This window comes from Polypterus senegalus, chromosome 2, assembly GCF_016835505.1.
Source record: "Polypterus senegalus isolate Bchr_013 chromosome 2, ASM1683550v1, whole genome shotgun sequence".
Classification (NCBI taxonomy): Eukaryota; Metazoa; Chordata; class Cladistia; order Polypteriformes; family Polypteridae; genus Polypterus; species Polypterus senegalus.
Genome location: NC_053155.1, coordinates 106,681,821 through 106,707,012, shown reverse-complemented (window position 1 = coordinate 106,707,012; position 25,192 = coordinate 106,681,821). Strand labels below are relative to the sequence as shown.

Below are 25,192 nucleotides of genomic sequence, written 5' to 3'. Positions count from 1 at the left end.
CACAGAATCAGGTAAATGTAAGACATCTACTCGTACTTCATAAGAGAAAGAGTCATGAAAAACAGAGAGTGGAGAGGTAGAATGGAAGAGGGAATGTGGAAGCTGCCTCTTCAGTTAGGGAAATAGTCCTAGCGTCTGGTTTAAGTGTGACACATAAAGGACAGGATGGGCATATTTTGTCTGTGTAAGGTGTTTTCATGACATTAGAGCTGTAATTGCAGCATCGTGAGGCGTGCAGGGGTTTTTGGTGTCAAATTTCATGGACTGAGTGTTCCGGTGTTGGCAGAGTGGGGGTGACCTGCCATGGTCACTACCTTTCACTTTTGTTAATTGAATTAGCAGGCCATGGACTGTAAAAGGGATTTCAAAAAACAGATTTAACTACATTTTAGTTTTGCTAGTTTAACTTTATCTGTATTTTTTAGTAATATTAAATGTGTCTAGTTTGTTAGAACTTCAATTAAACTCTGCAAATAGTATGACTATAAGGTCAAATCCAGTGTTTTACCTTTAGCATGTCTTAAACATCCTGTGCTCCAGATATCTAAATGTGCAGCCGTATCGTGTTGTAATGTTATGTACACATAAAGCAATGTGAGTTATGCTCATAATTCCAAGCAATACAAATAAAGTAGTATGCACTAAAATATAACCATTTACATTCTTCTTACAATTCTTGTAGCAGGAGAATATTTCAACCTTTCGTTAAATACTGTAGTTCAGTGTTTTCAAGTTACTCAACTGACCTAATATTTTTTCATTCCACACCATTTAACATTTCTACAATAAAACTATTAATATAAAATCACGTACTCCCGCCTGTCAAGAGTTTGCAGAGCTGAAACATTATGAAGACTTGTTCTTGCAGTGTTAGATTTACAAAACTGTCTGGCCATCCATTAGATATCTCAATTCAGGCCTGAGTGAATGTCAATAGGTGGCCATGAATGTGCCCTGGAGCCTACCCTGATAGCACTGGGCACATACTTAGTCATCCAGGGCCAATTTAGCTCTGTAAATGAACTTAAACATTTATTTGGGATGTTGGAGAAAAAGATATGTGATCAAGAGAAGAACATACAAACTCCACACAGGCAGTAACTTTGCCACAATTCCAACTGTTATAATATACATAACAATAAATAAATAAGAGCTTAAAAATGAATAAATAGGCTACATATCATCTGCACAAAAACATAAAGGCAGACCTGCCATAGAATCATTACCTCTTAATTTATGTCAGAGAAGTCATGTTTCCTATATATAAAAATATCATCTCTTCTAGAATGTATATTACGCTGTACAACAGAAATGCACTTGTGTAGAACTAAAATGTTAAATAGCAGCTAATGATAAAATGTTATATTTGCATAGTAGAGAGAATACTTTCAAATGTCATTAAAGTTTTCTTTAACAGATCAGTAAACAGCATGTACCATTATTTCAATATACTGTATACCACAACTGTGCACTTTTTGTTATTTCAGGTTGACAATGAATCATTATTCCCTGTTTTGTTAACACTTTACAGTAGGGGCTGCCAACCATTAGTCTGTTACTGAACTATACCAGACCTAAACATAGACATTGTTGGACTTATTAAGACTTATAAACACCAATGACAACACTTTAGAACAGAAGTCACCTACGTGTACTGCTCTAATAATTGTTAAGGTTTTATTTGCATTACATAGCAATAAGTGATGAATAGGTACACTACAGAAATCCCTCCAAGCCCATATTCTAAAGTACTAAGTGATTTCTAATAAACTCATCATGTCAGCCTAGAGTGCCAGGATTTTTTTTTTATTGTTGGTAAAACCAAGAACTGTTGATGTCCTAAAACTTTTCTTACTCATTAAAACTGCAGCTCACTCAAACTATTCCTTTGTTCTTCCCACAGGTATTTCCTGATGAAGGCTGATGCCAAATTTAACTTCTTTCCCTCTCCACATGTTTTTCTTGTTCATATTACTGTACATTTTTCACAAAGACATCCCACAGAGAAGAAATGCAATACACGGCTCCTTTTATGCTGTCTGTTAATTATCCACAATCATTTCTAAAGAAGCGGTACAATACCCCACACATCACAATATCAACATCTTTCCCAATGTGAAAAAGTAAAATATCATTGATACACTTATATACTTCTATAATAAATACAGGCTACAGCCCTCTATGGCCCTAAATTGGATTAAGTGGGTTTGAGAATGTTATATTATTTTCAGAAAATTACATATTTGATTTGGTAAGAGTGTGTCCAAGGGCAATGTTAAAAAAAAAAAAAACTGGAAATCATCTCATATGATGACAGACACCCATTACATGAAGCAGCTGACTTCATTAGATTAGGGAGGATACTCACTTTAAAGTCCCACACAAATTGCCCCTGAAATTCCTTTCTTCCCAGTGTCATATGTCTTTTTAATAAGGAATATTGGAGATAATAAAAAATTTCCAGAAGCATAGAGTTTTTAGTATGTATCATATAACCATGTTCAGTGAAAAGTACTATCAAAGTGCTAGAAGTAGTACACAGATAAAGTGTTTTTCAAATGATGTAAACATAGAATTTCTCTAAGTTTGAATCTGTTCTGTCTCTGTGTGTTTTATTTAATTTCTGTTTGTTATTTGAATGCAACTGAGAAGACAAATTTCATGTTTTCTGTATAAATGTGACTAAATACAAACCATGAACCTTCAACATACCAAAAATTAACCAAGTTTAAATAGCTGGTGTAACAAATGTACTATACAAAACATTCTAAAGCAGCTCTACACATCATATTAATTTACTTTAAGCATTATATCATTAAATGACCCAGATATTTCCAGGTTGGCCCAGTTCAGAATAAATATAATTTTAAGTTTTAAAGACAAACTAGAAATGAGGAGTGTTTATATTATAAACCATAAATGTGCCTCACATTTCACATAAATGTGTCTATGAGTCAGACTAGCTGACATGATTTTTGGGGCACAATGAAGGAATGTACGTACGCAGACTACAAATAAGAGATAGTCCTGAATATGAATATGGCCACCATTTACTAATTCAGTTTACATGTTCTCCCTGTGTCTGCATGAATTCTTCCTCCGAGTACACTGGTTTTATTCTGTAGTTGTACATACAAGACGTGTGGGTGACTCTACATTGGCCTGGTGTGTCTGTTTATCTGAATGGGCCTAGTGAAGGACTGCGGCCTGCCCACAGCTGCTTTCTGCCTTGTACTCAATGATTCCAGGATAGACAGGCACTGTACTGCCTCTCTGTGAGCCTGCAGACAGAGAATAAGGCTGGTTTGAGAATGCACAAATGGATGGGTTTACACCTAAACAGCAATATTGATTAGACAGTGTAAATATATCATACTTTTTAGAAAAAGAAACTAAATGGAATATAAAATAGCAACAAAGTCACTCAGTTATGATATATCACTTGATGATATTGAATTTGTAACATGAAATATGCAAATTTAGGTTGTATTTTGGTAAAATATTTTAATAGTATATACGAGACAGAGAAAATAATCAAATAATATGCTCTCTGTCCTCCCTGGAAGATATCTCCAGTGCCCAATGACTCCACAGAGCCAGGAAAATCATTAATGACCCTTCCCATCCTGGTCACTCAATTTTCATGTTGCTGCCCTCCGGCAGGCGGTACAAGAGCATTAAAAGAAGAATTAAAAATTCTGCAGAATGTTTTTATCTTTCTAAAATTTTAAAACTCATAGGACTGTTATAATTTTTATTTCCATTATGTATGTTGATTACTTTAGTGGACAATAATTTTCACCCCTTATTTAGTTATGAATGGTATATTATTTCCTTGTCATTGTTTGTTGTACTTGCGCTGTTTATAGATGTAGCTTTCACAATTTCATTGTACTGGTACTTTCTAGTTCTAATATAATCTCATAAAACAGATTATGGTGTAATGGGAACTTCATATGTTTTATAATGCTTCTCTTTTTTGGGTTTTAGCACTGGCATTTGGCTATGATAGTAAAACATATAATATCTTTGGCTATATTCTATTAGAATTCATGTCCTATTTTTGGTTAGCCATTATTTAGGTAGGTTATTAATTAATTTACTGGTTGGCTAAGTGGTTGACTGACTTATTAATAGATTGATGGACAGAGATTCATTCATTTATTGAGTCATTTTATTCATACATATCATATTTTAAATTTTAGGAAGGCCGGTTGAGTCTCTTAAGTATAAAGGAGAGTCTTTTATTTTAATACTACACACATTTTCTGAGTCAACTCTTTTTCATCACTTGTTGTAAAACAAATGTGTCTACCCTAAACACTGAAAGCCACTGTTGTTTTAAATTATAGGAACAGAGACCCACCAGTGCCCGAGCAGAGTAGCAATCAGCCATCCTGTCCGAGGAGAGCTACAGTACACTGGCCTAGCAGGTTTATTGAGTGAGTAATCCAGCTTCAAGCTTCCACGCTTACTCTCTAACAACTTTGCATATTTCCTGATAGTAATCTTGAATTTTTCTTTTTAGAGTAATTAGTCTACCTCTCTAAATTTCCTTGGACATTGCCTAAGGACTGTGAATGTCATGTTGTACATGCCATTTCTCTGTAGGTTTGATGTCATGACTATGACTGCACAATTGGCTCTGTACTTTCCATCATTGTTCATCTGAACTAATAAATGATTTTTTTTTCTTTTTAAGCTGGCGCTTAACCACACCCTAACACAAAACACAATGAAACAACCTACAAGCCTCTCTTTCCTGAAAAATAGTCCAGAGTGTCTGTCCAGTTGATTTATGTGGCATGTTGCACTTTTTCATGTATTTCTTCCTGACTTCAAGGTCTATGTAGCAATGCTAAAACCAAATCTAACAGCACATATATTTTTAATGCTGGGTCATTCAAATTCTGTATGAATTGTGGAAGACTGAATCATTATTGTAACTCTGAAGTGACCCACAGTGAGTAAAGTGTGAGTGCCCGGACATGAACTGGCAATTGTGTCTGTGAATCATTTCTGTCTTGTAATCTACAAAAGCAGAGTCAGAAAGTGAATGGATGGATGAATCTTTATTGGGGCTGTGCAAATACATTTAGTATGAGTGTTGGGTCAATTCAGTAATTTAGGCTTTAAAACTTTTGTTGTGTCATAAGAATTTGTTCTTTTCAAATGACACCTTATCACTTTACGATGTTTTTTAATGAATGGTGTATTTTTTTTAGCACTTTCTTTATACTTTCTATTGAGTGAAAGCCCACCTTTGTTACACAGCAAGTCATCCTGTGTCTTACAGGCATTGTGTAACTTGTGTTCAACTGTAACTTTTTAATTTTGAGAAGAGGCTCTGTTTTCTATAGCGTCATCGTGTAGCACACAAAGAGAACGCCGAGCACAGGATGACTTTAAATTACATTGCTTTGTGTATTACAATACTCCCAGAAATCAGAGTCTCATTAATTAGTCACATACACCTGATCTTAACATAATTAGAAAGCCACGTTGGAGACGCATCAGATGGCATGGAATACAATGGTAACCTAAAACTCCCTGTAGCTAATATTAAGTATCTAGTTTCCTTTTTGTCTTAGATAAGCTTTTTAAATTGTCTTGGACACATCTTTAGAAAAAAGATGTAGGATTTTGACAAGCAGGTTCTTTTATTTGTCTTAAGCAGAATCACCTGTTATGTGTTGTGGTCAAGGCTGTTTGAATTGTTTTCTTATTACTTAACAGTTAGTTCAGAGCAAAGCAGCAAGGATCTTAGGATTCTGGTTAATTTTAGGGCCAATATTAAAATTCTCCTTTTTTGCCTAGTTAAAAATGTTTTAGCTTCCTTTATCTTATGGAAAATATTAATGCCTCAATTAGCACTAGTTCTGTCTTTTGTGTGGACCCACCAGTTTTGCAGTTTTAAAATTAGTATAAATTATTTTGTTATGGAAAGGTGCTATATAAAATAAAAGTTGATGGATCTCACAAAGGTATAAATTAAAGAAATTCAGTGCAATGTGTTAGAAAACATTAAGAACCAAATCTAGCACAAGATTAATCTTAACCACTTTGGAAAACACAGCAAATTTTAAAAATGAACCTCAACAAATCAAAGTCCTAGTCCAATCTATGTTTTGAGTCCTGCCAGGCCTATCCAACTTGCATAGCTAAGACAGAGTTGACTCTCCTGACTTTCTTTTTTTGTTTTCGTTGGCGCCTGTCTTGAGCTACTGCCCAAAAGTCCTTGAAGAGGGCTAATACCAATGGTGACACAACTAGGTTTTAAAGAGCACCGCAGAAGCAGTCTGTTCAGCAACAACAAATGAGCACAACCATCCAACTAAACCACTGCCTTTGTGAGTTGAGCAATGGTGTGGTGCAAGAAACAAACCAATCCTTGAGATTCTGGCATCTTCTTACAACTGGCCTAACCTGAAGAAACAAATGAAATTCCCACAGCACATAGTTGAGGCTACCTTGAGATCTGACGTCATCCTGGTCTTAGAATTACAAAAACTAGTGAGCTGATGGTGTCATGGGTAGAGTGTTAGGAGAAGGCTCATGATAAGAAAGTAGACAGATGTGAATCACCGATCTGAGATTGTCAGAGGCAAAGCTGAAAAGCAAAGTGCCTGCCCAGAGAGGTGGCCTGCAAGGGATTTGCTAAAAGATCTTCTTACAAAGCATTTAGTGAATTGGGCATCCCTGGTGAAGCTTAGAGTCATTCAGAAAATCACAATGGCAGCAAAGAACCCCAAATCCTTGGCATCTGCAGAACATGCTACTTGAACAACTACAGCTTGATCAGCTGGGCTATGGTGTCTAATAAGGTTGAAAAAGGGAGATGAAAACAGATAATCTCAGGTCACATCATTGTTGACGTTGAACATGAGGCGTATTCTTCAAATAAGAAAACGAAGTCCGTTTGATTCACCCAATGAATAGGCAGTACTTCAGTATGTGCAAGCAGAACAGTAGAACACTCAAAACGTCCCTTCAGTGGACTGATAGCAAGCCAGTTACTGTAGGTGCTTCTTCTTTGTTATCACACAGCATTTATCATTAACAGCTGGGAAATAGATTTTTTGTAATTTCCAAAAAACTTTAATTTTTACGAAACCTCAGTATAATAGAAAAATATCAGTATTACTGTTGCATTTGTTAAAGATTTTATTAGAATCTCTGTATGTACCCACAGGAGCTAATATATAAACACAGCATTATTAATCTCATTCATTCAAATTATGAAACCACTTTGTTCAGCTGCAGAGACAAACACCAGATAAGGCAGATCACACTTACACGCACATCCGCTCATACAGAGACCACCAACCTAACCTCACTAGTGCAGGACACTTCAGCTCCACAGAAAGTGTGGATTCAGTTCTGGACTCTTCATTTAGATATTCCAAATTAAGTTCTCCTTTTTATCTAGTAATAAAAACCAATGAGATTTTTGTGCAGCCTAATGTTCTTATTAAACCGCCTTCATACTTAGACCTCTGCGGTGGGTTGGCACCCTGCCCAGGATTGGTTCCTGCCTTGTGCCCTGTGTTGGCTGGGATTGGCTCCAGCAGACCCCAGTGACCCTGTGTTCGGATTCAGCGGGTTGGAAAATGGATGGATGGATACTTAGACCTTAGAAATGTGCGATCCCCATCCTAATGTGTAAACCTTAATCGTCACCATCCATCTTTTTTATACCAAACCCACTTTATCTAAATCAGAAAGAGCCTGTCCTGCCAACCCTGGACAGGGTGGCAGTCTAGTGCGGTCAACTTAAAGCACAATTTCTGAATTAAACCTTTATTCCTTCAGTTTCTGAATGATCTCTCTTTGCCAGTTTCATTGGTTTTCAAAACATCTGCTGATATAGCACAGACCTGAGCCCTGAACAAGACCTCATGTCTATCTTGATGTTGTATTTTTCATGAGCATCACCAATCAAGTTCCCAGTATGGCAGTACAGTAAAGCAGACATAATAGGAGTCATGTGTTATTGTCTATCTATAGTACTTGGATGGACCACCTCCTTTGTACCCACAAGCTATGCCATTTTGTTAAATGGAGGGAACAACGGCCAACTACTCCATTTATACGTGGTCATGTTAGAATCACAACACATTCACCCTGAATGTTTCCTTACTTTCCGCTACAGAATTTCACAGTCCTCTCCCTTTCATTTTTCACAGAAATGTCTGAAAGGAGTTCGTTTTGTGCTCTTACATGCTCAGCAGGTAGCCTTGTAATTGTTCAGTCCTCTGCTGGCTCATTCACAGCGGGAAACACAGTTGCCGTGCAGCAATATTCTAACTGTTGCTGAGGCTGAAATAATTTGGAAAATTATAGAAGCAGGAACTAGATCTCAAGGTAAATAGTAATAATCTAGAAAACTTGAAATATGAGACACTTTCTTGTTTACTCAATGTAATTCTTTCCTTTTTTGTGTTTTCTCATTTTTACATAACAAATGGACTTGATCAGTAGAGGAAATACTTTAGCATAAATAAAATAGGGAACATTGCCTGCAGCATTAATATATTTCCTAAACATAAAAAAGCGACACCTGCTAATGTATTAAATGACTTTAACTTATATTAATGGATAGTTTTGAATAGTTTAATTAAATCATCTATTCTAATTGTAGTGCTTACTGTATTTATTCTCAAGTGCTACGCTTCTACACTCTAAAAGCTGGCAAAATCACAAAAGGGAAGACTGAGCTGCTCACAAACATCTGTTTCCCCAAAGAATGGTTTAAATATTCAATAAAAGAAAACAACTGTGTATGCAAACAAGGCTGAATACAACAGAAATAATGAGTTTAACTGACATGCTAGGATGGTAAGCTAGCTTGTTATTTAGAGACATCTCTATTATAATTTCACTTGCTATATACTGGTAGGTTAAAGGTTTCTAGAATTATGAAAGGTTCTGGACCATGCATTCTGGATGAATATTTTTATTCATATGGCACCGTTTCTTTTATGTTATGAACAAGTACTTGGATTTCAGTAGTGTACAATTGTAACATTTTATGCAGTTTTGCTGGCGTCTTCTCAGTGCAGCAAGTAATCCTCGTTTCTGAAGTTATGCAAAACTGTTATTAATCAACTTCCTTTACGATAGACAGGCAACCAAACAGCTTCTTTTATTAATTGGTAATAACCAACCATTAGGCACCAACACATTGAGAAAATCTATTCTCAAGCAAAAAGGACCCCCACTTAAAGCATCTTTCCACACCATTGAATTCATGATATGTCATGCACAGCACTTTGTGATAATACCTGGTACTTGAAAAGTTTTATACAGAATAAAGAAAAGGCAAAGAGAAGATTGCAACAATGCTCAAACCTGCCATATTGTCTTTATCTAGAATAACTTAAAAACAATGGAGTAAATCTTTAATACTTTATATTTAGTACTGTAACTTACATATGTAAGGCAAAAGAAATACTGTAAGTCACATTATATCGACAGGAGACAAGATTTTATATTGTTATTATATATTTACTCGTTTTTATCCAAGGTGACTGACAAGACTAGGATGTGTTACATGTGTTTACACATATTATTTAGAGATAGAGCACAGGATCAAAAACAACAACTGAACCGGCAACCTTGAGCTTTCCCGCTACCTTGTCTGCCTGCCAGCCTCAATAATCTTTTTAAGATACCATGCACATACTAAACAATGTAGTTGACAGCACTCAATTACTATAGCGTATACAATTGACTAACAGACAAGTTGTAAATTAAAGAGTGCAATATTTTCATCAGGAAAATAAATAGAAATATAAACTTTAGGCCTAATTATGTGAAAATGAGTGTCAAACCTTGCACTTCAAGTCTGGACTCAAAAGCAGGAACCTGCAAAGTTTTTTTCCTTGGAAAAACAGGATTTTCACAAAATAAATCGGGATAAATCAAATAATCAGCTGTTCCTTAAAATATTTTTTTTCTCTCGTGGTAAGAAAATACCAGTGTGTCCTGGTAATTAATATACTGTCTATTCCATCTACTGAATCACCTTGCGTTACTTTTAGGGACCCAGCAATGCCAAGCAGCACTGGGTGTGGGGTGAAAGCCAGCACTACACAGGGCACCTCTCCGTCCAAGGCAAACTCAATTACATGGAGCCATTTTCAAATCACCAATTAACTTTGCACACATCTCCTACGGACTTGGAATAGAAAAACAGAGCACTCAGGGAGCCACGAGGAGAACCAGCAAGCTGCAAACAGCCAACAACTCAGCCTGCGATTCAAGCCCAGGACTCTAGAGTTGCAAGTGTCTGCTTTGCCACCCTTCAGCTGTTTGGGCACTGTTTTCGAAGCTTTTATAGTATAGCTTGTCATGTTAAGGAAGGGAGTACTAAATGCACACGGTTGCCTGGTGAAATCCCACCTATGAGTTGCAGCTTATTTCTTAGCAACTTAACTCATCTGTGCTTTAATTGTGCTGTGAAAATGTAGGTAAACAATTGTACTGTGTCCTGGTTTTGGAAAAGTTTCAAATAAAAATGCAATAATATAAACTAATTTTTTTCTCAAGGCTGTTGAGTATTAGGTTGCCAAAAACTAGGCATTGGTCTCCTTGGTCAGAACAAAACCCTAATCAGCCGAACAATCATATCATAAACAAGGATTAAACTGGCAATATAGAGGTTCAGGCATCGCAGAAGATGTCAGTCCAGCACAGAAACTAGAATATGTTTAGGTAGCGGTCTGCATTTTATGGAAGACAACTGCTCCTCTACCATTGGGCTATTTGGGCTCATTTAAATTGTGCAGCTGATGCTGAATTAACAGTTTAAATGGTAGAATGGAATGGGGCAGAAGATGACACTGATAAAAAAAATGAAAGGGTACAGTAAATTGAAAAGTTAAAGTTAAAAGGAAAACAAAAAACATGAATCTATAAAAATACAGCAAAAAAAGCAACCCTGTAGTCAGACGGGCATGTCAGTGATGGATACGAGACTCTGCTGATAATTACGTCAGACTGCAGCGTCTAACAAATCTGCAAATTCAGCTTTTTCTTAATACACATAAAACTACAGTACAATTCTCATACTTTGCACATGTGGAGTAAAGTGTACTATTTTATTTATTGGTTGAATTTATATCAAAAAAATATGTTGTGACACGACTGGCCCTCGTCCAGAGCATCTTTTGACCTGACTGCAATGCTACAATTCATTTTCTTGTCTATCCGGCATCTGCTTGAATTTCCTTCACCCTAATCGTTATGCTTCTCTCCTGCTTGCTGTGCTCGATGATGACAATGGGAGCTGTCTCATCCTGTGAAAGTTCAGGCTGTCAGGAGGAGGGGGGCACTCTAAGCTATGATGCTAAGCAATGTGGAAATGGCTCCTAGTGATTCTAGGAAATAATATGTTAAAAAGACTTCTGGAAGCATCTGCCAAACCTGAAGCTAAAGTCTTTAACAGCCATGGTTACAGCAGCCAGCCAGAAAATCACACAAAACAAAAAAAAAAAAATTAAAAAGGGGTCAGTGTATTTCTGATGAAGGAGTTGCCAGTTCCTGATACTTACCTTAAAATTTGATTAAGCTGATAGAAATAAGACTTTCCTGACAATTTCAATTCATCCATTTTATGAATCGGTTTACCCAGTCAAGTGTTGTTGGAAGCCATAGCATACAGTATACTTTAATCATTGAGCAATGGCAGGAAACAACACTTGACTTATTTAGTGAATTACCATTGCCTAGTCTATTGGTAGAAACACCTAGAGATACTTCAGTGTCCTTCAAGTATTTTTTTTGGCATTTCTTGTTGATCTATCATTTTAAATCATGTCCACATCTAGGTGGAGTCCTTGTGGTCTTCGATTTGTATGCATTGTAGACAGATTCTAAAACATTTCGCAATTTACAACAGTCAATAGGTCTATCGGCCAGAATGAAAGTGCTACATGTTCAGAAGGGCCAGAAAAATCCTGGGATAGCCTGATATTTAACTAGGATTTTGATTTGGTAGGTGACAGACCCCCTCTCTACACTGAATTGACACAAAGTGGGCAAGGTTGAGCACGACAAGTCTGCCTTTTGTGCTCCAAGGCCTAATTTAACCTCTGTTCATAATTTTCATGTCAGTATGGTTAAGGCTCATCTATAATTGTTTCTCAAAGCAGATGCTATTATTATTATTTAATGACCTTGGAAAAAAAAAAAATGTTCTGCATGCACTTATTTGTACACTGCATTAAGCGTGAATGATTTTCTTGCTAGCTCTAAAAAGCTAAACATTTTATTATGTGCAAAACTATGTACACTCTTTTACAGTATGTTTAGATGTCTTTTTAAAATATTTTGCCAAAGTCCACTGATGAATGAAACATAATTTCTAGGTGTATTATCTTTTTACAGCATGTACTCATTAGTATACTAGAACTCTTGACATTTTAAAGGGTATAACAAGGTTCTACCATTTTACGTCTCAAGAATTCAGTCAATATTTACATTATTTATCACTGTTCATTGTAAACATGATCAGACTGCTTTGTATAAACATAATTACAATAAAATAACAGAGGAACTGAGTGTAGACTGTAAAGTCAGATATGGAAAGAAAATAATGTGCTCTTTCAAAACTGGGCCGAAGACCAAACTCTTCTCTACTGCATTCCTAAAAACTAACATTTTATCTCAAATGCGCACCACTTCATTACTTCTTTTATCTTCTCTTTGCCTTCCTTCATGATGTACTGCTTTGCTGCTTTGACTTTGCTATAATGGCTCATTTTATACTGTAATGTAAACTGTTATTTCTCACAACTATGAAAGTGTCTCTCTCTCATTTTCTATACATATGTTTTACTCCCATACGTCCCACACTAAATGCTTACACTCTTTAAGTTCATTTTTCAATTTCTTCACAATCTACATTCATTATTTATTGATTAATTGTATTATTTGTTCTATGAGTCTGTATTATTGTGTTTATGTTTCTACTGCTGTTTGTGTCTACATTTCCCCTTGGGATTAATAAAGCTTATCTAATTTAATATAATGTAATTTAATACACTGTATATACAGTACATATTCTCTAATCATGGGCATGGATAGGCTGGCATTCCGGCTGGTGGTACCTTTCCAACTCAAGAAGCCAACAGAAAGGAAGGATATTGAGAGACTGCTTCACAGGGCCAGGTGCTGTCTCTCTTGCAGTGCCTCAGACATCCACAGGGCAGCCCTGCTTGGGTCCCCCAGAGCTGCTAGACAATGCTGCCTTGTCATTCTCAAGTTTCCCCAAAGTGTTTCATGGTTGCAATCCTGATGTGGCACAAGTATTCCCAGGGTCAGGGTTGAAAAGGAACAGTCAAGTGACAAAAGCCTCCTGGAGAGGAGTGGAGGAGAAAAAGTTGTATTTTTGGTAGAAAATATTGTTTGTGGAGAAAAGTCAGTGTGTGTATGTATTTAAGAAAATATATATATTGTGTGGGTTTTGAGGTGTTTTTACTTCAGTACCATTTTGGTACAGGTACTGAGGTCTGAAAGCTAGTATTGAGGAATGCTAATAAATAATCGATCAAACACTAATAGATACAGTGTACACACACACACACAGAGTATACACAAGCTTTCAATAGTCTGGAATCACCCAGAAATTTATATGTTGTTTATAGAAAATTATGCCTTTTAATATCAAGGTGCTATTAAATTAATTTAAAAATATAGCCAAGACGTTACTAATGTTGCAAATGGTTATTGCTGCTTGAAGTATCTTATTTATAATTTATTATTCACATATTATTGCAATGCCCTATTTTCAGCAGCCATCCTAGCTTGGGACCCCAATCCTTCCTCTGTTTCCTGTACATCTTTTTAATACTGTATTATATATACTTTGTATACTTTTGTATATATATCACATACATAGTGGGCTTTTTTGTTTTGTCAAGATTCCTTGTAGACAACAGATGATACATAAGAAAAACAATGACTGATAATTTGAGGTTGCAAGAAGTAGACTTTCATGGATGGAATAAGAGGAAAGAGAGGAGAGAAGTTGAGAGAGAGCACCATCTCCTTTTGAAAATGAAGACCGTAGAAATAGGTGTTTCAAATTTCAGAACACAACAGAAGACATACAGTAGCTAGGAAAATGGGACTTATTTCCAGAGTCTCTTTTCAAAACATTAAGAATTTTAACACTGATTGAGCCACATTTAGTAGTGCAGTACAGATACATTATTACTGCATAAACACATTCAGAGAATAAACTGTGACTAATGTGATTGATTTTTGATATTGGGTTTAGTTGTATCTTTTAAAATGCCCCCTAGACTTAAATATGCAATCCTTCACCAATACAAGCTTTCCTTGGTATTGACTTGAGCCATTACTTCACTTTCATTCTGCCTATCCTGCTGAGGGTGGCAGGGAAACCTCGATCAGATCAATATTTCCTACCCTATCTCTAGCAAATTCTTCTAGCCTCTCCTCGGGAATTTTCAACTGCTCCTGGGCCAGCTGAAAAATTTAATCCCTTTAGCATCTTGTGGGCCTTTTGCCATTGGGTCATGCTTAGTACATCCCTCATAGATGAGGTTCAGGGTAATCCTAACCATCTGCTCTGACCATCTTAACCATCTCCTTTTGATCTAGGGGAGCAATGGTCCCACTCTGAGTGGCGAGAGTAATTCCAACAACTTTGCACATAAACCTCATTTCAGACTCGTACTCACAACAATCTCATTTGTTCTGTCAGTACCCAGAGCTTGAGATCATAGATGATGATGTAGATGAACAATGAGCATAAAACAGAATACTATATTTGAGGATTAGGATTTTGTTCCTTCTTCTTCACCATGGTTCAGTACTACATCCACAAAACATCTACCTTCACCTGTAAATAAGATCTTAAGGTATCTGAACTCCCCTGTCTGGGACAACAGCTCGTCCCTTATCTGCGGAGAACAAGTAACTGTTTGTTGAGAGAAGACCACAACCTCAGATGTGGAGCTCCATATCCCAACCATGTCACACTCACTGTGCACTGGAGTGGAGCTTTTTAGTCACTCCTGACACTTTAACTGCAGAAATACAGCATATACAAAAAATATAGTAGACCCCAGTTGCAACAAATACCTCAGGGGTTGGCATATGTACCAAGTTTAGATGTTCCTACAGGTGCTCATTCTAGCTCTTGAGGATATACCCAGTTGAAGTCAACTATTCCCTTCTTTTGCTAAAAACTGTCTTGCCAATGTCCTGCCTACCCTTCCTCAGCTGTCGAATGGTTTGCCAGAACCTCTTCAAGGTTATTCTGAAAGTTGTTCCGCATGGCTCAACGCTACCCACATGGAGGGCTTTTTTTTTCTGCCACAGGTATTGCTGTTGAGGTTTTTGGCCTGCTGATACCTTTCAGTAGAGGCATTCCTGCTATGTTTGCACATAAGATTTCATATTTCAAAACACTGACAGTTTCCGTTACTGCAGGTGTCCACCAATGACTTCTAGGTTTGCCACCAGGACAGGCACCAACAAACTTTTTTGTACAGCATCTTGAAGGCGCCTCTAATACTAAGGTCCATTCCGAATCTATGTTACCAATCTCTCCTGAGATGCAGCAGAAGCTCTTTGGGAGAAGAAAGAGGAGCTGATTCTGTTTAGAGGCATCCACTAGTAATTCCAGGAAGCCCTCACTAAATGTTTGGATCTTCCAGGTCTGTTAAGAGGGTGCCCCTTCCATGTAAGCCACCTTCCTGCCAAACGGTGATTAGTTGACTGCTCAGAAGTCAGAAGTATCCAAAACATACCCCATTACCCTGCATGACCCAACTCTAAAGTTAATCATTGATCACATAAGCAACTTTGTGTATAAAATAATTATTTGTTATAGAAAATCCGATTAGGCAGGTCTTTCCTTCCAAGCACACTCTCCCAGGTATCACGCCTGTATCCATATTTGCCTTAAAGTCTCCCAGTAGAGCTACAGAGTGTGTAGGTGATACCCTTTACAGCACTGAATCCAATGTCTCAAAACAAAAAGGACAACACTCAGAGATATTTGATGCTACACTGTAATTAAGGGTCAATGTTACCACACTGCAAAACTTGAAGTCACATGGAGGCAAACCCCCATGTCGATTAGAACAACTTCTAGGTGTGCAGCACCCAACCCAGAGTCTGAAGTTATTCCCATTTTGCCGATATTAATCAAGGGTCTAGGTCAACATCACTGGCAGCATCTGTGCTGTGAAAAGACTAAAGTATTATCATTTTTTTAAATATGGAGACAGGTACTTACTTTAGTTTTTAGCGTTGACAGCAAAGAAACCTGGTGGACAGACACAGGGAGTGTGTCTAACAGAGCATTAGCCCTAAACTTGAAATGCCTCCCTAAATACACAAACGTAGCTGGTACAGAGTAACATGCAATAGAGCGAGGCCACACCTTGAATTTACATCCCAGATTTTACACTGTTTGTGAGCAGCAACTTATTACAGTATGAGAAAGCTGATCGAGGAATGAACAAATAGCCAAAATGATCAAAGCAGCTCAAAAGTTTTTTTTTCTTTCTGAGTTAAAAGCTGCCTTCACAAACATTTCACTTAGGGGTTGTTAACTTGGAAATGTGTTAAATCCAGCAGATGTCATCAAAAGCAAATTATTGTGTGGCTTTGATCCTCTAAGCCATTTTGTCAACTGGGGAAACTTCAGATATAAACTAACCGTTTATTATAACTTTTGGTTCCTGCCACTACTTTATTTTGTCAGCGGTCCAAAGAAACATAATATATTAGATACGCCAAAGTCTACTTTCCAACAGGTGCTTTCAAACACTTTCTAAACAACAGGCCATATGGTTTGAATTTGAAGGAAGAAGTGAAAACTATCTGCAAAAACAGAGAGATCTCAGATGAAAGGTTATGGCGTGTTTGTGCAATAGCTCATTTTGAATTTTTTTTTCTTATTATTTTCACAAACCAAATTTGAAATCTTCAGGATTTCTTGAACCATCTACACTACACTACATACATGATAACATCATTTAGTAGAATGAAAGTTTCCGTGGGCAGATGAACCACCACGACTAACCCACGTTTGGATGAAAGCCATTTTTTTTAAACATTGCTTGGTGGATTTTGCCTGATGATGGCACCAGCTTTCAGTTTTAGCGTGCTGGCAGCACTCCTGGTGCCACCCGAGACAGTGGTGTAATGAAACACCACCAAGTTCCACTGCTAAAGAACACACTGTACCCATATAGCCGACCTAAGGCACTACATTCACATTTTCAATAAGCAGAATTAAACACAATAAGCACATTCGGACTGACGCTGCAGAAAAGTCCATTTTCTGTTCAGTTCTCTTTATCCTTACATGTTCTTTTCTAGTAATAACACATGGCATCAGGACTGAAGAAGGAGCTACAGCCAGCAGTACTGTGCATTGTGAGCTGTATGATAAGAAGGAACTCCTCAAGAAATTGTCATTTTTAATTTTTCATAAAGGATAACTTCATGAAATAAACAGATTTTGTCTTTGCTGTTTTCCTAGTACTTTAGTTTACTTGTTAAATAATCTCAATTTGACAAAAGCACCAAAGCTTTATTGAGTTCCAAAAGTAAATCAAACTTAAAACATTGCACCTATGTGGCTTAGCCATTTATTAATGGCTTAGTATCATAGAGTGGACACTAGGGAATGTGGTCATCATTGGGCAGGTAGTGCTGCCAGCCATTTACAGTATATGGCCTTAACTGGCCAGGCTACTGCTTTGTGTGAAAGGCATGTTTTCATTAAGAGCTGGAATGCACTCAGGTGGGCAAGCTGTTGTAATAAAAATATAAAATATGGAGGCCACCAAATCCAAAGCGAGGTCTATTGAGAAAACTGAAAAGAGGGCGCTAAAAATGTCCTTTAGGTGGCCTACAATGAACCCACTTATGGGGTCTGCTGCTTAAAGACATGATATTGACTACCCCAGGATATTATTTAGATGAATTACCTTTCTTTTTCACATGTCCAGATTTTAGAGTTCTTTCTTTGTACTTGTAATTATTAGATAACCATATCCATTTGTCAACTAATCCATTTCCTGGAAGTGTTAAGTTCAATTTTTTTCTCTGTTTCTGTAAAAAAAAAACTGTATGCTCTTCTTGCTATTTTTTCATTCAGTTGTAGCTTATTAATAATTTTGTGTTAACATATAAATAACATGAAACATTCATTTTATGTGTCTAAATAAGAGAAACTGAAGCCTAATCCTGAGACAAACAGTTTGAAGTTAGGAACAATATCTGCAAGTACACTTCAGGATGCACACACATTCACTATCTGGACAGACTTGAGTAAATTCGCTTCACCAGTCAAACTAACAGCATGTTGTGATGAACTTTATGAGACAATCTTTATTTTGAAATGTTCTGTGTGTTTCTCTTGTAACAAAGGCGCTATATGAGCGCCGACCCGACACAGATTGACACCGTGAGGCACACATAAAATAAATAAACTTTTTATTTTTCTTCGTCTGTAGGCTACATCTTCCCCGTACCCACATACACAACACAGTCCCATAAACACAAACAAGTCACCAAAAGCAAACGCAAAACACACTGGTCTTCACCACCACTCCCCCTCCCGACTCTGGCTCTCAGTGCTGGCTGCTGGCTCCTTTTATAGCCCACCCAGAAGTGCTTCAGGTGATAATTAACCTAATTCAGGGTGCACTTCCAGGTGTGGCTGCTTTCCAGCCCACATGGCCTTGTTAAGCCATGCAGCTCCCCCTGGTGGTGGCCGCGGAGTCCAACAAGGCTGAGCTCCGAAGTCCCTGGCCCGTGGCCCCAATGCATCCCAGGAGTGCTGACACCAAGCATTCCAGGGAAAGTAGTGTGTAGCCCATGGCAGTTCCCCTAGACCAACTGTTGAAGGGGCGTCCTGGCTGGGCATGGGCCCCGGCCATCCGTCACACTGTGCATAATACAAGTATATTCCATTAGGCTGCCTTGCTTAGATGTGCGACTGTTAGGCAACTTGGCAGTGAGTGATACAATAAAGGTGTACACCCCCTCCAGAATCAAAACAAAGACCTTTAGTCGTGGCATGCCCTTTTTAGCTCTTTCTTCTTTCTTTAAAACCATGTCACATTAGATAAGTTTTCCAGCGATGTTTAGTTGTAGCCCTCATTTACATAATATTAGTGAGTCAGAGGCAGTTGACGGCACACTCCTGTAAAGCCGGTCACCTAATGTGACATACCCAGTGACTCCCAACGAGTCTGTGACTTGCCCTGACAAATTTAAACAGGTGTGAAAATGTCTTTAGTCGTAGGGGTGAGCTCTATGTGTACCAGTGAATACTCATTCGTAAATACAATGCATTGAATGCAGCGATGAGGAATAAGGAACACACGTTTTGGACCTCACAAATCGTAAAGAAGGTTGTCTGCCTGATGTTTCATGTTTTATGTACCATCCCAGGGTGGAAAATAGAAAAAATAGGGCCAGGACTACGGTCGAACTCACCGTAACTGTTAACTCTTTGTACAGCACCGGCACTATCAAGCAGCACACTATGGACTGCCAGTAAAGGGGGCGAGTAAGACTGTGCTAGAAAATTGTCATGCAGTAACTAAATGTGGCTTTCACAGAGATTTTCAGTTGTGTAAACTGATTGCAGTTGGCAAGTCAGATACGTAATGTGACCCTGGCTTTGCATGGAGTGTTCTTCCAGGTGGTACACAAATCATGGTACCCGCCAACATGACCTTCATGGCACACATATATCTTGTAATAATCACAGCACTGAGTAATAAGCAATTCTTTACATATAGTCTGCAACGTAGTGACAACCAGTGGGGTTTAGACAGAAGGGTTTGTTTGTGTTTTGAACCTGCAGTAGTCCACTTTATCACTAATTGCTGAATTGTGCATTTCACATGAGTGCTCTCAAAAGGTTGTTGTTCCATAAATCATTTGTCAGTACTGTATAAGGATTCTGCGTAAACATGCAGCTCCACAGTAGAAATTTGCTGTTCCATCGCTTGCAGTATGTCTTCTATCCAGTTCTCACACAAATAACAGATTTAACAAAATGATTGGCTCTGTATGGGGACTTTCCTCTAGCATAACCAGACTATGTTTGATGCTGCTAAAGCCAGGACGGTGCTCCTTACCATGCACGGCACTACTTTACCATATAAATCTTAACAATCAGGACTAATGCACAGTAAACCCACCCCCATAATTCTCAGAATTTGAGCAAGTAACAGATATTAGATTTGTTTTCTTTATAACAGGTATGGGTCAGAAGAGCACATGCATTTTGGCAGTGGTACCAATCCAACAAAAGAACCCAGGGTTGAAATGCCAACAGGACACAATGGCAAAACATAGCACACAGATTTATCAACCTGCATTGTTTTAATAATTTTAACAAACCACACATGGCACCAATTAAGTGGCAAGTTTGAAGTGCATAGTCCAAAAAGCCTGGATGTCATTTATGTAGGTAGGTGGCTGCAGAAACAAAACAAGAAAACAGTTCCAAAACAAAAGGGTGGGGTACAAGAACATTCCTCTGATGGGCTGCACCACTTTATTGTGGTCCTACAATTTACTTTACAAGATCTTTCACATATTTATTCTTTTCCCAATCCCTTTCAAAGTGATAAACAACATACTACGCTGTTGTTTAAGGATTTGTAGACGTATTTAAATGAATGCACTTGTTCCGTTTCCTCATCACCGTGTTTAGTAAGAACGCTGTTTCCTCTCTAGAGGTAAAGCAGATCCCAGTGGTCTTTTAGATCACAAACACATGCTCACTCAGACAGTGTGGGAGAGGAAGCATGACCAGAATTTAGGGAGGTTAAAAGTGCCAAGTCCTTCCTCACCTTACACAGCACAATAAAGATGCAAGACAGAAGTGTCTGCTGTTCTTCTTTGTCCATCCTGTTTAAAGCAGTGTGACTTGAAAAGACTAAAATTAGTAACTGAATCATTATGGGTCTGTTCGATATTCTTTGTGGCACTGAAAATGGAGAGTAATTAACAGCACTGGGGACTGTAAATATACACAAGCACAGCTATTTCTGACAAGTATGTGTGTACGTCAGCACCTTAGTTAATTCAGTGTGTAACCATTAAATGCATTCATTCATTGCTTTGAACTTGTTTATTCCAATGCAGGGTAATGAGGGGGCTGTGCTTGGAAGCAGCCAAACCAGACACACTTATCCACGTGGGCACTTAGAAAAAGGCCACACGGACATCAGGAAAACATACAAACACCACACAAGTAGTGGTTGGGCCATGGCGGGGAAGAAAGAGGCACCGCTGCACCATCTATAAAGGACAGTACAGCCATAAATGACTGCTTACCAACACAATAGCGTACAGAGCTCATTCAGTTAAAGGAGGCATCAAAATTCTCTGAAACTTGTTTGGCAAACAAAAATCCTTATTAATGCTTAAATCTGGATTATCAGTAAGCAGTTTCAGACATAATATGAAGTGGGATCTGTATACATTAAACCTTCAATTTGCACAGCAAGCTTCAATAAATGATTTAATAAAATAAATACTCCTAGCCAGCTCAAAAGATCCCCATTCCACCATTAAGTTCAATGGCAGGCACACTTCATTTTCTGTTTACTTTTCAGACAAGAAGAGGCCTCTCATTACATGCAATGCTCAGTCGTGGGAAAGTCGCTGCAGCTGTTCTCTTCTTTCTTATCTGCATGCCTGTGGTTGCAGCAGCAACTTTGGCTGGCATTGATCACACAGCGATACACAAAATGAACAGGGCCTCCAGCAGCAAGAGAGCATGCAAAGCACAGTGAACACAGGGCCTCTTTCTAAACTGAAATGCTTTTTTTAAGCCACATTTTCTCATAGAGCAGACAGTAAAGTACAACAGCACTTTTGTCCCAACGCAGCATTAAGTTGTGTGCAGAACTGATCAAATTCACAGAAGAAAATGGGACAAATGCTAAAATCAACTCACAATCTGGGCTGAAGAATCGGCCACATCATAAAGAAAAAGCCATACATTTGAATGTGTGCAGAGCTCTACAGAATGCAAGTATATCAAATTATTACCTAGTTTTATTTATTTTCTGTAAATCAGACAATTTAATCCTATCTTACTCTTTGATTTAATAGAAGAACAATGACACAATACACACAAGTGTTTATGTACAATAACCATTAGGCATAAAGCATGGTACACAATAAAAGCTCAAAGTACGCCTTCAACAGATTTCAACACTAAGCTCTGCCTGAACATCTGAAGTATACAAAATAGTCTACCATTTCCATCCATGGTGCAGCCCTCCAAATTAGTATGCAACTGTTATGTGAATGGGGTACAGTACGACTAACTAACAGGGATCTCGTCTTGTCGTTGCATGCGATGACACCCATAGTCAGGCTGTTGATGTTTCTGGGACCACATCAGAGCGTCAAAGGCTGCTTCTTTAATCCCCCTACCAAAAAACTAAGCTGAATAGAATGTACACTATATGGCTAAATGTTTGTGGACACCTGACCACCACACCTATATGAGCTTTTTGGACATGCCATTCCAAAACCATGGGCATTAATATGCTTTGTGGCTATAACAGCTTCCACTCTTCTGGGTAGACTTTCTGCAATGCAAGATTTTGGAATGTGTCTGTGGGAATTTGTTAGAAGAGAAGGCCTGGCTTGCAGTTCTTGTTCCAGTTCATCCCAAAAGTGTTCGGTGGTATGGAGGTCAAGGCTCTGTTCAGGTCATCTGAGTTCCTCCACACTAAACCGTCCATGTCTTTATGGACCTGGCTTTGTGCACAGGGGCACAGTCACGGTGGAACACAAAATGCCTTCCCCACACAGTTGCCCTAAAGATGTAAGCACACAATTGCCTAAAATATCTTTGTATACTGTACCATTAACAGTACCCATAACTGAAACCAAAGAGCCTAGTTCAAGTCCTGCCATTATCCTTCTTTTAAAGGCATTATGCAGTCTGGCACCTCCAAACACAGATTTGTCCATCAGACTGTCAGAAGTGTGATTCATCATTCCACAGAACACGTTTCTACTGTGGCAGCATGGTTTATACAACTCCAGATGAACTGTTGTCGCTCCTAGGGGCTTTCACTTCACAATATTTGTACGTACAGTGGACCAGGGAAAACTTAGCAAAGCAGAACTTACTGCACTTAAGCTTAAGAACTTAAGCACTTACTGACTTGTGGCAAATGACACGATTGTATTTTTGCTATTCCAGTGTTCATTATGTATAATTTTGTCACTTCTCTATATTACAGTATTATTAGTATACTCTGCCAGTAAAAGTTTAAAAAGGCATAATTTGATCTTGTAACGTTATATTGTGCCTTTAATGGTCTTTACAGGCTAACTTATCATTTGTTCAGAGATGTTACCAGCTCTGCAATGTGTTGGAAATATTTAGGGACCAGTGAAAATCTCGATTATAAAAAACGGACACAATGGTACAATCACAGAATAGGAAGAGAATGGAATTAAAAAGTAAGAAAAGGGATATTAAGATTGCAGAATAGTACACTTCTATTAAAGGCAAAATCACCTGATAGTGCAGAAATTGTGCCAAGTGTCAAGTGAAACTTTCTCTATAATATACTTCATTTTTATTATTATTAATTTGTTTATTTTATGGATTTGGTTGTACAAAACTAAATCTGACTAAAGGTTTCTTTGCATACAGTGTTATTGGTAAACTGTCTTCTTTCTCTCTTAGTTAAATATAATGAACAGGCATGATGGTAAATCACACCATTATTTCTGATTCTGGCGCTTAGCGAAGCAAATGCTAAGGAGCTACTGATTGATGTAACGTTTTCCATAAAATGTTTGAATTTACTGTATCTAGGTTCCAGTCATTAACTGTCGTGAGCCCTTGCGTCCCTCTTTCTTTGTGCTTCTTGCTGTCTCTGCTCATTCAACATTCGACCTCGTCTTCCTTTTCCCATTCTGCACTTATTTTTTTAACTTCTTTGTAATTATCTAATCACTTGTCATCTGATGAAGAACTCATTTTAGGCTGAATTAATTTCAGTGGGGATTACCTCAAAGTAATTACTTTTTAAAAGATATTCTTGTGGAAGCCAGATGACATGAGGGACATTGACACATGTAAAGACCTCTGTGTGCCACTGTTTCATCCAGGCATGAATGGATGCCAGATGTTTTGTCATTTTATATATGAGGGTATTACTGAAAGTAAAGCCTGTTTGCCATTTCCTACAAAACTATTGACCCAAATGTGATGCTTTTATACCACCAGATAGAGTAACTCTTTTAGCATGACTGACATCATTTCTATATTTCATGGTGTTGCATAACCATGGATATGTAGCAGAAACAAAAAGCAGTCATCAAGTTCTTGACAAAAGAAATATGTACTGCTGCCAACATCCACATAAGGCCCACAAATGTGTGTGGTGAAGTGACAATTGATGAGAGTAATGTGTGAATATGGGTAAAAAAAGTTTAAAGAAAGTGAAACCAATGTTGAAGACCAACCAGTGGAAGACCATCGACAGCAGCTATTAAGGAAAATGGGAAACAGGTATTGCATTCATTACAACCCTCATATAAAGAGACAGTGACCACATCTAACCATCCATATACTGTACATGCACATTTTTTAAAGCTGTTTCTCCAGCGCCTGAGCATATCCTGGCATAATTTAATAAAAGGTAAGAACCCACCCTGGACAGGATACCAATAAAACAGTGACATTGATCCAATTTAAAGCTGCCATTGAAGCTGAATGTCTTTGAGATGCAGGAGGAACCTTGAGGACTAATAGAAAAACCCAAAGAGACACCTGAAGAGTATGCAGACTTCATGTGGACTGTGACTGGCACCAAGATTTTAACAGTCTCCTGAAGCTGTGTGGTACTATTGCAGGCAGACTGTGACAGCACTGGTAGGTGATTTATTATTTATTTATTTTTTATTTGTGTTCTGAATGGTGGAAAAACAACAGACAAAAAAACAAATTGCTTGACCAGGAGATGAAAGAGAAAATAAAAGAGCTGGGATCAATAGCAAAAAGATCAAAAAACAACTAATAGACAAAACTCACTATGTTGAAAAAGTAACCACACTAAAGCCCTGACTCCTACGATCTGTTTGTTGTTAGCTACCACATTAGTTTTTCAAACTCAAAAACCTTGGATGCATCAGA

At 37.9% G+C, this 25,192-nt stretch overlaps 1 protein-coding gene across 2 annotated transcripts in view; it reads right to left on the bottom strand.

The window, feature by feature from the left end:
* Positions 1 to 25,192, bottom strand: part of zmp:0000001236 (mastermind-like protein 2) — a 345,085-nt gene that overhangs the window by 101,978 nt on the left and 217,915 nt on the right. The gene's annotated exons all lie outside the window — the stretch shown is intronic.